The sequence below is a fragment of the Sceloporus occidentalis genome, unplaced genomic scaffold, assembly GCF_023333645.1.
Source record: "Sceloporus occidentalis isolate IW3139 unplaced genomic scaffold, rSceOcc1.0.p SCAF_77, whole genome shotgun sequence".
Classification (NCBI taxonomy): Eukaryota; Metazoa; Chordata; class Lepidosauria; order Squamata; family Phrynosomatidae; genus Sceloporus; species Sceloporus occidentalis.
The window spans coordinates 4,950,142-4,965,169 of NW_028317057.1; positions in this window are offsets into that span (position 1 = coordinate 4,950,142).

A 15,028-nucleotide genomic window follows, 5' to 3' on the forward strand; every position below is an offset into this window, starting at 1 on the left:
ATTTGTTTTAAAAATACATTAAGTCCCTGGCAGCACTGTAACATAAGTTCCATTAACGCACTAATGCTCATGGAGGATTCAATTCTCTGCATTTCAGGTGAATTAACATTATGGTACCTTTAATCCCTCAGCATCTTTTCACTCCAATAAATTAAAGAATTTCCCATATCACCATCTCTCAATTTTGTCCAAAAGCCAATTTTTCGTTCTGTCTCCAGATCACAGTCATCATACGGTACCTTCTTTCAAATTTTTATAGTCTAGTTACAGAGATATTCCGATGCAATCAGTGTGAGCTTTTTCCACATATTCTGAACAGACCCCGATCTGCAGAATTCCCTGAACCAGAGGTAGAGATGACAGGAGGTCATGCCCCTTGGAGGGGTGGACGCATGGGGGTCAGAATGGTATATTAGGGAACAACTCTGCACCTTCTCTCCCTATTATTAGTTTTTGTTCTATGTTTAGTGTGGTTGATCGCTGGCATGGTGCAAGGTTTAACCACCCACTGAGTTAAGTGCAGTGCCCTCGAGACTTAGTTTGGTGGATATGGGCTGCCGTCTATGGGATGCCAAAAGGTGTCTTTAGGTTCAGTTAAATTAATTCTAGTTAAGCTCTGTTTCCATAATAAATTCAATTGGTTAGTGGTGTCGGTACCCCCACAACACCTCTGGGGGCGCGCGAGTGGCATATCAGGGGCAGAGTGGCATATAGGTGGGCATAAGGCATATCCGGGGCAGAGTGGTATATCCGGGGACAGAGTGGCATATAGGGGTATAAGGCATATCTGGGGAGCAAAGTGGCAAGCCTGGAGGCAGATGTGCATAACTGGGGTCAGATTGGCAAATAAAAGGAAAAAGGAAAAAGAAATGCATTTTTCTCAATCAGTTTTATGAAAAAAATTGTTTACAAGAAAGTTAATATTTACTAATAAAACTTTTTTCCCTATACGGTCTTATATTCAGGCTTTTTCTTTTTCCCCCCTAAATTAATATTCAGATTTTGGGGGGTCGTCTTATAATCAGGGTCATCTTATAATCGTGCAAATATGGCACAATCCCTGACAAAGGAAATGGCATTCCTTATAAATGGAAAATGCCACAATACTTGTTGTTTCTGTATACTGGAAAGAGCCCTGGAGTTGATCTTGGTATAGTTCCTGGAAGGGATCTCCCTGTGGAGGCAACAATGTTCGTTCAAATAAGACTCACCTGGATGCAAACGCAAATGGACCGGACGCAATCAGGCAATGAGGGGACCCTTTAATATATACAATCTTAAAAAAGAGCCACATGCAGTTCCTAAGTTATGACTGACTTCTTCAGGGGCTTATATTAATCAAAATAATGACTAAGAAACAGAGAATATTGAATTTTATATAAATGTTGAATTGTATCGCAGAATTAATGGTTAATCTAAAAATACAGCTCATTTGTATTAACTATATTTAAAGGGTAACTGGATAACCTTTATCATGTTTCTTACAAATCAAAAATAGTATTTTTTATAATTTTTTTATCATATAAAAAGTAACAATTAAAATAATATATAATATCAAATCTTAAATTATTAATCATTTTAAAAATAGACAGAATTTCAGTACAATCAATATTTCAAAATCATTGGTATTTTAAGCTCCTAATTAATTCATCATATTTTCCTAAATTTTCCACTGAAAAACATTAAAATTAAACCAAAAATTCAACCAGGAAACATTTTACACATATAAATTCCTGTAGGTGACAATTTCCTTAATTTACGAATCTCTTATATAATTACTTTTTTCTTTGTCCGCATTTTTGTGGTAACTACTAGATTTGGGCACAGGGGAGGTCTTCGTGTTCGTCTTCCTGTTCGTCTTTGGGGAAAAAAAAAATCTTCGTATTCCGCAGATATTCGCTCGTTCCTGTCTTCTCTTTGGGCGAATATTCGTGGACATTCTACGCGTTCGTTTTTTCTTCTTTTTTTCCGGTTTTGTAGAAGGGGTTAATACGGGGTTAACGCGCTACAGACCAATAGAGTCGCTCGTACAGACTTTTAAAATCCTGGTGCCGTAACTTGGTCTCCATGGTCTATCAGTTAAATGTCCGTATAAGCGACTTTATTGGTTGTTTGTTGGTTGATGCCAGAGAAAGGCTATGCAGGCGACCAATAGGCTCACTCGCACGGCCCTTTAACCCCTGACAGAGAACCTATGGATTTCGGCTTCCATCAAATCCTGGGATGCCGCGAAGATAAGGTAGGCTAGATAGGAAAGGGACCAGGGAGATTAGTAGACAAAGACGAAGACAATCACGAAGATTCTTCGTGTTGTGTGTCTTTGTCTTCGTCTACGTTTTACCGCCGATATCTTCTCTTCTTCATGTCTCCGGAACGAACACGAAACGCACTCTTCGTGGTCGTCTTCATGTTCGCCCGAAGACGAATGCACAAGTCTAGTAACTACTACTACAAGGAAAGTTGATTTTAAGCTCAGCTTTAGCCATGCAATTCTCATGAGATTGCTTCTTTCTTTGCATACCCAGGTTTATGGTAGACTTGTGCATTCGTCTTCAGGAGAACATGAACACGAACACGAAGAGTGCGTTTTCGTTGTTTGTCCCGAAGAAGCGAATATAGCGGCGGTAAAACATAAGCGGAAACGAAGACACATAACATGTAGAATCTTCGTGTTCATCTTCATCTACTAATCTCCCTGGTCCCTTCCCTATCTAGTCTACCTTATCTACACAGCATCACAGGGGATGACGGAAGCGGAAAATAGGTAGGTTTATCGTCAGGGGTTAAGGTAACTCTATCGGTCGCCTGCAGGGTCCAATTGGTTGATGCCAGAGGAGGACCCTGCGGGCGACCAATAGGCTCACTCGCACGGCCTTTTTAACTTCTGACAGCGAACCCACGGATTTCCGCTCCCGTTAACCCCTCCAATGCTACGTAGATAACGGGAGCGGATATCCGTAGGTTTGCCGTCCGGGGTTAACTTGGCCGGCAGAGACTACTGGCCTCCCTGCTCCAACAGTTAAAAGTCCGTACAAATGACCAATAAAGTCGCTTGTACAGACCTTTAACTGTTGTAGCAGGGAGACCAGTGGTCTCTGTCGGCCAAGTTGCTGGGCCAGGATTTTAAAAGTCTGTACGAGCGACCCTATTGGTCGACTGCAGGGTCTTCCTCTGGCATCAACTAACAGTAGAGGCTGTGTTGGGGGAGGAGGTCAGGTTTTTGAGAGCATAAACTTGAGCTTCAAGATGTACTTGGTTGTCTTGTACACACTGAATGGTCTGTGTCAGGACTGTAATTTGCTGGGTCAAGACAAGAGACAAGGAGCGTAGTCCACCAAGCAAACAGGTATCAGTAGCCAATTAGTTCACAATAGGGGCCAGAAGCAGATAAAGTAATCCTGTAAACAAACAAAGGTTAGTAGCCAGTAAGTCACAATAGGGGCCAGAGGCAAGTAGCTTAGTCCGCTAAGCAAGCCTGGGTCAATAGCCAGTAATTCACAATAGAAAACAAGGTAGGGAATAACATCCGACAGGAAGCAGAGACCACAGCTTAGCAACAAACAACCGCTGACCTTATGGTTAGTGGGGCATTTAGGGGGCTGCGGATTGGATCCCCTTTCTTGTGCACCTGTGGGTAATTTCAAGTGTGCATTTAAGGTAGGGTACTGAGGCTCTTCCCCTTTCATTCTTCATGCTCTTTTGTGCCAAAGGTAGCCTCGGTATAGCCATCATAGCAGCAGGAGCCACCATAGTGATGGTTGTGGACAGATTTGGGCATCCTGAAACTTAGATAGCAGATGCAGCCTGCTGCGACCTGCTATACCTCCCACTGCGGGTAAGTGCATCAAGTGCACACAGGGATAAAGGGGCTGGTCAATGGACAAACCAGGCATATTCCCAGGAGATCAGTGCACAATAACAACTCCCACGTACCGTCACTGTCCCTTTGTATCCTTTACTGCCTGGCTGCTGGCTTTATACGCATGGCCACTTTCTGCAAAAGTGTGACATCCACACACACATCATTATCCTCAATCCACCCTTGGATGTCATCCTTTCACTTTAAACAAAAGCAACAAAATAATTTTAAATGGCATTCATGGGGTTAAATAAAATACATTAAAACTATATTATACAACTTCCAATTATCTTACTGTGTATTAATACTAATATCTAAGAAATCTACACATTTTGTGTATCTTTTCACTTGCATGAATATTCAATATCATTTTTAGGGATTAGCCAAATCTTAAAAGGTACTTTGTCTTGCTTCTTTACTTTTGGTGCTTCTTAATACAGGTGTCTGGTTGATGTGCCAATTCACAATAGTGCTCTGCTGTTCCTGCAGCAAGCTGGCAGACCTAGACTTTTAATTAAGAGATTGTCCCTGAGAAGTCAGCTGTTACTTTGCCACTAATTAATGAGTTGGCAGGACACCTAGCATTCCTGGGGCAAAGAAAGTGAACTCATCAAATATTTTGTTGTTAATGTCCTTTTCATTGTGATTAACATAAATGATGATCCACAAATGATCGTACATAAGGAGTCATTTATCAAAGGCCAAAGGTCATGCAAATTAGGTAATATTGCAGATCGGTCACTTCATTGTCTAGTAAATTAATATGCAAATGTATAGTAAAGCTGTGTCAGATACTTTTAGACTTTTTTATTAATATTGCCCTGCAATTTTCATATTTTCATTTATTAACAAGTAAAGAAAGTTGTCATGTCATTAAGGGCGGGCATGGCCACAGTTTAAAAAGAAAGTAGGACCTTTTGGACTAGGGATAATCTAGCAGGAAAAAAAAATCTAGAGATTTTGGGGGCATTTTAGATACTGCTTGTGATATCATACTTCAAGACTTACTTCATACTTCAAGACTTATGGGGTCTTATTCTGACATTTTAGAGCTCTCACTAGATTGCAGAGAGTTAATCTTTCCTTTCAACAGCAAACCTTCCTAGACAAGCCCTCACACCTGTCACCTGTGTACCTTGTAGCAGGGTCCCACAGTTGTGTGGTATGCTGCATACTGGGCTGTAGTTGTGGGTGCAATGTGTCTTCATATAGCTGGTTGTGTGCACGTCTCCCCGCGATGTGTCCATCAGAGGGGCATAAGGCTGCAAGCTTTGGCGCAGCCCTGCCAGAGAGACTGCTGCCATGAATCAATGGAGGAAACACTGCCTTAAAGGCACAGCTCTAAATGAGGCTACACAGGTGTGTAAAGGAGGGGTGTTAGCCTGCAGTAGTTTATAAGAGAAGCTTCCTTGCAGGCCAGTGCTTGTTTGTCTTGCAAGCTGTGATGAGAGTTCTTGTGCTCTGATCTGTCCCTCTGTGTTTTGCTATAGCGAGTTACCTGTGCACCGAACCTTGGAGATATTACTAGATTACCCTTTGCCTTATCTGCTTAACTGTGTACTGAACCTTGGCTATTTTACTGAATTACCCTCTGCCCTATCTGATTACCTGTGCCTGGGCTATCTTATTGAACTATCTGCACTATACCTTATTACCTGCATGGTTCACACATACACATGCAAGCTCACATTAACACAAACTATCATACATACACACACTTATACACTCTAAAACACACACTAAAATATACTCATCATTTAATCACACCACACCTATCAAACACACCTGATATCATCACACTCTCCCGCCCTTACTTTACCTTGCCTGGAGCACTTCCTTATAGCTGCTCACAGCCTGTGCAAAAAGTCATGCTTTTACTATGAGGTCATGTAATTCCGTGGTACATCACCCCACAGAGCTCTCATCTTTGCGAGTGGGCTGGTCGAAGTTGGACTGGACCTGTTTGATGAATTTTACACTGATATTTTCCCCCAGGTCAGTACAAAAATACAGCAAACAGGGCCTTACTGTTCCCCAAGGCTCAGTTGATCAACGCATTGCAACTCTAATATGACAAATTTCCTTTTGTGTTCTGTTGAGTTCAACAATGACTGAACTTCTAAAATCTCATGGGGGTAGTGTTCTGCTCAGTAAATGGTGAATTTACTGTGCTCCAGATGGGTTGATTTGGATATTAATTATTGTAATGAATAGGGGTGCTGCCCTATGCCAGGCCTACCTTGAAGATGGGCTTAATCTTTTTCACACTATACTTCTTTGTGAGGAGTACCATCATCTGCCATCTCATTTTCTTATAGGGTATGTAGGGAGAACTACATTGGTCTGTGGCCAGAGATCTTAGTAGTGTAAATTGGTGGTTACAATGGAGGGTAAATTAATTCTGATAGAGTAATCTGCCCCAGTAAAGGGGAAAGAGGCTGCTGCTGTCCAAGGAACTGTCAGCCTAGGCCACTTGCATTAGATGACAAACTAAATACATATAGAGCTGTTTATGTTCACAGGGAAGTTAATGATGACCTTCCTTGCACAAAAACATGCATTATGCACAAGAGAAGAGATGCTTTGATAGTTTCCATTGAGTGAAAGAAAATACAGGAAGATATAAAGCAAGAATTAAATTCTATCGTAATATTTTTAATGTCACCCAGGAATACTTAACATATGAAAGATTTAATTTGCAACTGCTTGATACATTTGCTGTCAACACATTTTCTTAATGATACATTTGAAGCTGACAAAGGAACAAAAGAAGAGAACATACATTTTTTTCTCCTAAAACACTTATAAAAGGTGAATGAGAAAGAAGTGTATCTTCTACTATAGATAATCACAATTTGGCAAGATCTTTTTATAATAAATGAAAAATATTTCAGGGGTCATGATTAAAGATGTGCAACTCTTTCATAGTTGTTCCAAATATGGTTACAATTATGCACAATAGATCAGAAAATGTAATTGTATTTAATGATGTTTTGCTTTTTCTCCATTGTTCTGCTAAAATTAAAACTATCCATACATATAGTAAAAATTTCTGTTACAAAATTAAAAGGTTCTTCCTACAAAAGTATTCATTAACACCTTTTGACTTTTCTTGAATCATCTTGCTACAACACCAATGCTTAGAGAAACTCTTTAGTATCTACTCTTGATGTCACAATGCAGGTGTACTTCATCACTCTTTGTTTGTAACTGGCCATAGGAAATCTGGGAGCTAGTACGCCTCTGTAAGATTCTACACAGTAGAAAGTATCACTTACTGCCTTTTTTATAATAACACAAGGTTTTACTCTCTATAATCAGGAGGTAATCTCCCCTTTATTCCTGATACCCATGAAACAGTGCCTAGCTACTAGTGCACTAAGGCATCACAGGTCAATCTGTGTGCATCAATTTACTCTCAGCGCCTTATTTAAAGAAATTGTAGTACAAGAAGTTCAAGACAACTCTTCAAGAGGTTGTTTATTAAAATAATGTTATGCTTTGCAATATGCGGTTTTATACAAGTACATATTGTAAAATGCAGGCCATGGAACTATAACAGCTATGTTTCAAATTCTGTTTGTTGATTCTGGTTCTATTTACTAGCTTTAGCCAGGGCTGATGCTACGGTTCGTAGAACCCTAGTTGAACTATGCACTGACTGACTTATAAATTTGTGTTGAAGCCTCCCCTCATACAACATTTAATGCAACCACCTTGGTCTCTGACATGATCCTAGCTCTGACATACCTAAAGCTGGTTGCATTTGCCAAATATTTTTCGGATATCATAATCTATTTACCCATTTTACCAGATTATTTTGAAATTTGGTATATTCTCAAACCTCAGTATCAGTGATGTAATGAAGGGGTTGTTAGGTTAGGCCTGACCAAGAGCAGCTCCTCAGCTGCCCCTCAGACCTATAATTTGCTGGAGCCAGGAAATGATGTTATATCCCTGCACTCTGCATTAGGTGGTGCTGGAGAGCAATAGAGACTTGCTTTGATATCAATAGCATTACTGGACTGGTTTTAATGAAAATTATAAACCTCCCAAACTGTCCCATTTTGTGGAACTAAAGAAGACAATCAACCAATATGGCAACTGGCTCCTGTTTATAGGCTGCCACCCCTCTGACCAGGCGTGGTAAGCCTAGGAGACAATGTGCAACTGCTCAGTAGAGCTTTTCAATTCTCAGCTCAGAAAAGATTACAATGGGTAATTTCTGTCTCCAGTACAGACAAATACCAGTGAGTAACTTCAGACTCAAAGCAGATCTAAATTCATCTCACACATGTTAACAGCCGTAACCTCTGAGAGGCACACATCAACACAATCTAACACTACACAATGTACCCCGTCCTAACCACCTATGACGTTACCCTTGCAAAACAAAAAAAAACGAGTCTTCCCCCCCAAAAAATATGTTTTTATTCACATCAGAAAGAAATATTTTTAATGTATGTAGTTGTGAGTAATTTGTGACATGTTCAAAACTATAACCATACACAACATATTAATTTCAAGCGTGCTTCTTTATCCTCCATGCCTAATACCTGAGTTCTCAAATACAAGATTGATTAATATCTTAATTCAAAAAGCACATACATACATGTTTGCTTCTGTTTTGGTTCTAGAATCAGAATCTTTTTGTCACAGAATGCAACAAGTGTGAAAGAGTAAAATTGAAAAACAAGTTATTTTGCCTTATAATTTAATATTGCTTTTGTATCCAGATATAATTAGGGTGCATTATGATGAGCAATGTTCCCTTACTTTATTCATCTATTCCTTTGTTCTATTACTGTTGCCTTTCTTTTCTCTTAAACTCTATTGTTTTGCCCAGTTAGTACCAGCTAGACGCGTGAGTCAGCTTGACAGGAAGATTCTCTTTCACACTTATCTAGAATGAGCCAATATTCTGATTTTAAAACATAAATGTACTGTAGCCTATTCCAGCTCAATCTAGACACCTTTGTTGTTTTTTTTCTCTTAACAGTACACAGAGCTTCCTTGTGTGTAAAAGTAAATTAGTGTGAAGTTTATGAAAGATTGCTTTTTAATCTACTTTTTCTTTGTTTCTCAGGTCAATAGATGAGTGCCGTCAGTACAGAATATTGTTTTACCCTTTTCTTTTAAATTTTATGCTTTCTTGCGTCTCATTTTGCCTCATCAAAAGTGATTGCCTCATATGGCTCTATCCTAATCAGATGGCTGATTAGTACAAAGTCATGGCATGGACTACTTCAACAGCTATCCTTCACTTTTAAATGGAGTTTATATGAACACTTGAACTGTAAATTCTCCTGTGCTAGGTGTTTGATCACGTTGGAAAGGCAATTTATTACATAGATTAAGCACAATAAAAGACTGTCCTTGAGGAAATACTATTTCCAAAGTAACTTATAACGATAAATAAAAGGATCCACACTAAATCAGATGGGTAATTGAACTTTTCACTGACAAATTTATGGAAGGTTTTAACAACACATGACCCAAATTGGTTTATGTGAAAAACATATTTCCACTAAATAAGCCTGTTTCATTGAGTTTACAGATTACACTGTTCATATATAAGCAACCCACCAAAAATGTATATACCATGGAAACTGCCATCATAACTGTCTGTTCTATGGATCTGCAAGATTAATCCTTCACATAAAATTTTTGCTTACCTGTTAATTTTACTTGATTGGTTTGGGCAGCCTTTTTAAGGATGAGGACTGGAAAAGCAAAATAATCTCACGGCAGGAAGATAATTCTACACTAGTTTTGCCACACATTGCGGGATCCCCAGGAACATTTGTACAGTTTATTATCTCCAAAATGAATAACTGATTGACAAACAAAAAGCACAAGCTTGTAGTAAAAGGTGTAGCAGTGCCCTTTGCTGTGTACAACTGAATAGCTCAGTGATTTTTAACATGGCACTGTCATAGGATGTTAATATAATTTTGTTTTACTTTTTAGTGTACAGATATCTTTAGTACACAAATCTCAATTGATAATATGGCAAGATTATTTTCAGAGTAGAATGATCATATTTAATATTGGCAGTAACATTAATGTAAGCATAGTAGGGCAACGTAGAATTGTTTGTAGCTAATTTGGACAACACAATAGAACAGATGGTATTTGGCATCAATAATTTAAATGGCCATACTGGATGAACGTATGAAAGGATAATTTAATGCATCTTAATTCTCATTCTACTGCAAAACTAATATCTAACTAGAATCTAGTACATCAATACATTATTGCAGCATATAATATTTCTGTAAGATTTATAGTAAATATGTAACTATGCGCCATCATGAGTCAGTAATGTCTTAATGTACTAGGATTGTGTAGGAAAACAACAAATAGAGAGCATATCAGATACTGTAGGGGTGTAATAGTTCCTGGATTGTTCTGCTTCTTTATGGTTGATGAAAAACCTGAACTCATAGGATAACAATCAAAGCTAGAGGCACATACACTTGCAAGGATAAAAAACTGACATATTTCAAATTATAGCTGTATCAGACATAACATTATGACCACTAACAGGTCAAGTTAATTTCACTGATAATCTTGTTACCATGGAACCTGTCAGTTGGTGGGGTATATTAGGCAGCAAGGGAATATTTCGTCCTCAAAGTGTATGTGTTAGAAGCAGGAAAAAGGGGCAAGTGTAAGGATTTGAGAAACGTTGACAAGCTTTGGGTCAGAGCATCTCCAAAACTGCAGCTCTTGTGGGGTGTTCCCGATCTGCAGTGGTCAGTTACCTATCAAAAGTGGTCCAAGGAAGGAAAAGCGGTGAACTGACTACAGGGTGATGGGTAGCCAATGCTCATTGATGCACATGGGAGGTGAAGGCTGGCCCGTGTGATCAAATCCAACAAATGAGCTACTGTAGCTAACTTTTTGTCAGAACACACAGTGCATCACAGTTTGCTGTGTATGGTGCTGCGTAGCCGCAGACCAGTCAGGGTGCCCATGCTGGCCCCTGTCCGCTGCTGAAAGCGGACAGGGCACTTAAGCATAAGAACTAAACCACCAAGCAATGGAAGAAGGTAGTCTGGTCTGACAAATCACGTTTTCATGTGGATGGCTGGGTGCGTGTGCATCACTTACCTGGAGAAAACAAGGCACCATGATGCATCCCTAGAGGCCCCACCTTGCAATTTACAGAAAAGGATTTGCTGCTAACGTGTTGGTGCCACTCCTTCAGAGATCCAGTGGAGTCCATGTCTCGATGGGTCAGGGCTGTTTTGGTGGCAAAAGGGTGGACCTACACAATTAGGCAGGTGGTCATAATTTTATGTCTGATCGGTGTTTTTATACTGTATATGTCAAAATTTTCCAGGGGGATCTAATGTTTTTTGATGTAGTGGAAGAGCTGTTTTGCAGCAGTGGAAGAGGTTAACACGTTAAGGAAAATGTAAACATCTAAGGGATGATGATACGATAAATATAATAGAAGGCCAGAGGAAGTAATAAGGGGGAAACTAGATGGAAAAAATAGTTCTTGTGTGCTCATATGTTTAATGTTTATTTATACTGGGGACCTCCATCTATCATACTCTACTTTAAAATAGCGGGGAGATTCCTTTAAATTATCATGGTGTCCCCCTTGCAAATGCAGCATACCTCATATATATATTTGCTCTTTCCCCTGCCTCCTAACCCCTACTCTCTTTATTTGCTATGCAGCAGATATGTTCAGTTGTAACAGATCTCCAGACATGTGATATCGTTTTCCACCAGTATGCGTGTTGCAGGAAGCAATGAAAATTGAAGCACTGATTGGTTGCTTCATCATTGCTCTCAATGTTAATACATAAAGACTGGCTAAAAGGTTATTTAACCTATATTTAAATTCCGGGCCTTGCTGATAGTGATAGAGATCTCCACTGTATTAAAGGGAAGTTGTCCCTACATGTGCAAAGGCTTTAAGACATACTATTGCCTCCTATGGATCATCTAGGACATGATTTAATGTCAAATGCAAGAATACTCAATTGGTTGTAATGAAATTTTGAATTCAGGGCTTTAATTTTTATGGAGTAAGAAGGTTATCTGCCTGGCTGAAAGCCTATCTGCCCCCTTCTACTTCCAGAAACTGATGTGATATCAGTAATGGCAGAACCTCTGACTCTGCCCCAGGCACTAAGAGTCCTAGTTTTTTTCTGTTTGATTTAATTAAACATTTTGAGATTTAAAAATGTTGTGTATTCTAGATCTTGTTAAGATTATTAAAATGGTCCTGAAAGCTACTTAGAGATTAAATAGATTTATGAGGTTAGTGATAGTTTTTACTGGGCCAACACACATAAAGAAATATGCGACAGAAACCTAAGTGACTTTGACCTACTACAACTAAAATATACACAGCTATGCAACTTCTACCTCTGCTGTCCGAAATATTTCAAGGAAACTCTTGAGTTAGGGACACTACATCTCTGATGAGCACCTGTCACTAATATATCATAACCCTTATTAGTGGTAACAGTTTTATAAAATACATCTTATGTTGCTTCTTTGAGGACAACAGTAAATTAGTAGGCTCTGCTTATTTACTCATCAGTGTATGTTTAACTCTCAGTTGTCATATGTCATTTCTTAATAAATCAAGTTTGAAAAACAGTAACCCACTATGCAGTTCTATGTACAGTATGTCTACCTCCACACCTTTCTCTGTCTGTCCTGTCCGAATCCTCCATTGGTAATCTGATTTATTCAAGATAGGCAAAAAACACATGTTGTACACATAGCTCTTTGCAGTTTTTTCTGCAGTGATACTGCTGGAAATACTGAATAAATGATATTCAATGCAGCCCCTGCTGGGATCTCAAATGATACTACCTCAGGCTCTAGAACACAACTTTGTCAGATGCAGTGGGAATCAAACTGAGATGTTGCATTTCTTTTACTTTTTTTAAAAATAGGTAATAATAATAAAATTAACAAATACACCCAATGAATGTAAGAGATATTATCATGACATCATAACGGTTAATGACTTATGACAAGTGAGATCTCTTAAGTCTATGAAAAATATAAGAAGGTGGTCAAAGACCTCATTCATCTCCCACTATAAATATAAAATACAAATTATTGCTTCAACAAAAAAGGATTAAAATGGTTAAAACCATGTAGAATGAGCATTTTGTCCATGTAAAACATATAAAAAAGCTATATATGTGAGGTAGTAATATACCTGCAAGGTTTCACTTAGAATGTATTTATTATTCATACTAAATTCTGAACACATATACAATTGTATCAAAAGAAAGCCCTATCTTTCCTTGAAATACAATATATTATGTGAAAAACACAAAGGAAATTATGGTTAAACAAACATGATTAAAATAGCAGAAAAGCCGTAATATCATTTTTAATAAGCAATAATTAATCATTTGCTGTGGTAAGTGAGTAATGTACCAGGATATGATGTCACTTTCTCAAGAACAGCATGATAGACGGCTGTCGTGGAGGTAAGTGGTATGACCCAGGGCAGCACTTAGCCAAGACACATATCGGCCATGCCTCCCCCATAGGCTCCCAGTCACAGTTTGTGTGTCTTGCATATGGTAGTTGATACAAGTGGTTACAAGTGGATAACAAAGAACATAATGAATGAAAGCATGGAATGCTTCTTTTACCTAGTTTGTAACCTATGTTCTTCTCTTATCCTATCTCCAAAGTTTTACACGATATGGATAGTTAACCTCGAACATGGAACAACAAGTTTTTCATGTTATGGAAATACAATATCCCATTGAAATGTGAATTTCAGTGTCTAAATACCCCATTAGATTTATCCATGGTATTTTAGTTTACAATCCAACAACCAAATAAAAACTATAATGAAACATTTTTAAATTAGTATTCATAAACAAGGCAACATAATATAATAAACTAGACATAACTAAAAGGACTGTTCTGCTGCTGTAATGGTTATGTAGACTAGTTCTTTCTTTTTACTTTCATTTATTTAATTCAACATGCACATATATATATATATATATATATATATATATCTATGGTGCTATCTAAAATAATAGATACCTGTAAATATCAGGTAAAATAGTTTAGCTCTCTAACCAGTGATGGTTACATTTATCTTGAAAATATGATTGACATTTTAGTGTCAGCAAAATATTTATTTTTAGGTTTCTCAATGACAAGAAAAAAAGTATTGAGGTTAAACATTATAGTTATTTTCTATACCTTACAATGAATTCATACTTAAAAATAACTACACAGGCACCGTGTTAATATTTATTATCTAATACATTTAGTATGTACTTTTTAATACATTAATATATTTACAATGGCTTTCTTTCATATGAACTGGCTATTGATATCACATGGAGTGAATTTGGTGTTATGATGTAAAATATGAATAGTATGAATACATTTTCCATTTCATAACCTTTAGCTAACCTGTGAGTCTGCAACTAATGCAGCTCTGGGGAACAGTTTGGAAGCTTTGTTTAGCTAGATTGAAACTAACTATTCAAATGAGTACAAATACTAAAATCTCTCATCATCCTGCTGTTCATTATCCTCCAAAGAGTGCAAAATTTTAATTATAACACTCTGGTTCCAAGCTTTGGTCAACTGAAAGTAGGAAAAAAAAACTAGAAAAATATATGCACGTTTCATTCATCCAGTATGATTTATGCTTTTGTGATACAGTGGTGGCTAAAAGGCTAATAATGTCTGATGTATTACATCCCATAAAATGGATTAAGTCGTTGCTATGAAGTTAAATTCCCTGAATAGGAGGTTAGAGCCATTATGCCATATTGATCGTCTATGTAATGCAGGGATTTTCCTTGACTTGAATGTACAGAACAAAGCAAGTCAGAGACACATATTAGCAAAATAAAAGCTTAAAAAAGTTTGCAAAATCATGTCATTCATACAGCATACAGTATATGCTTTTTCTTATTTTTATGTATATTAAATATGAGATTATAAATAACATTGATTAAGTTCTTCCACACCCAACTCATCCAACCATGTTTTTATTGATCCTGCTTTGTGCAATGGGCCAGAGTCATGCTGGAATAGAAAGGGCCTTCCAAAAACTGTTTCCCCAAAGTCGGAAGCAAGCATTTTGGACAATGCTATTGGCAGAAAACAAGGTGTGACTAGGCAGGGTTTTATTGAAATGTT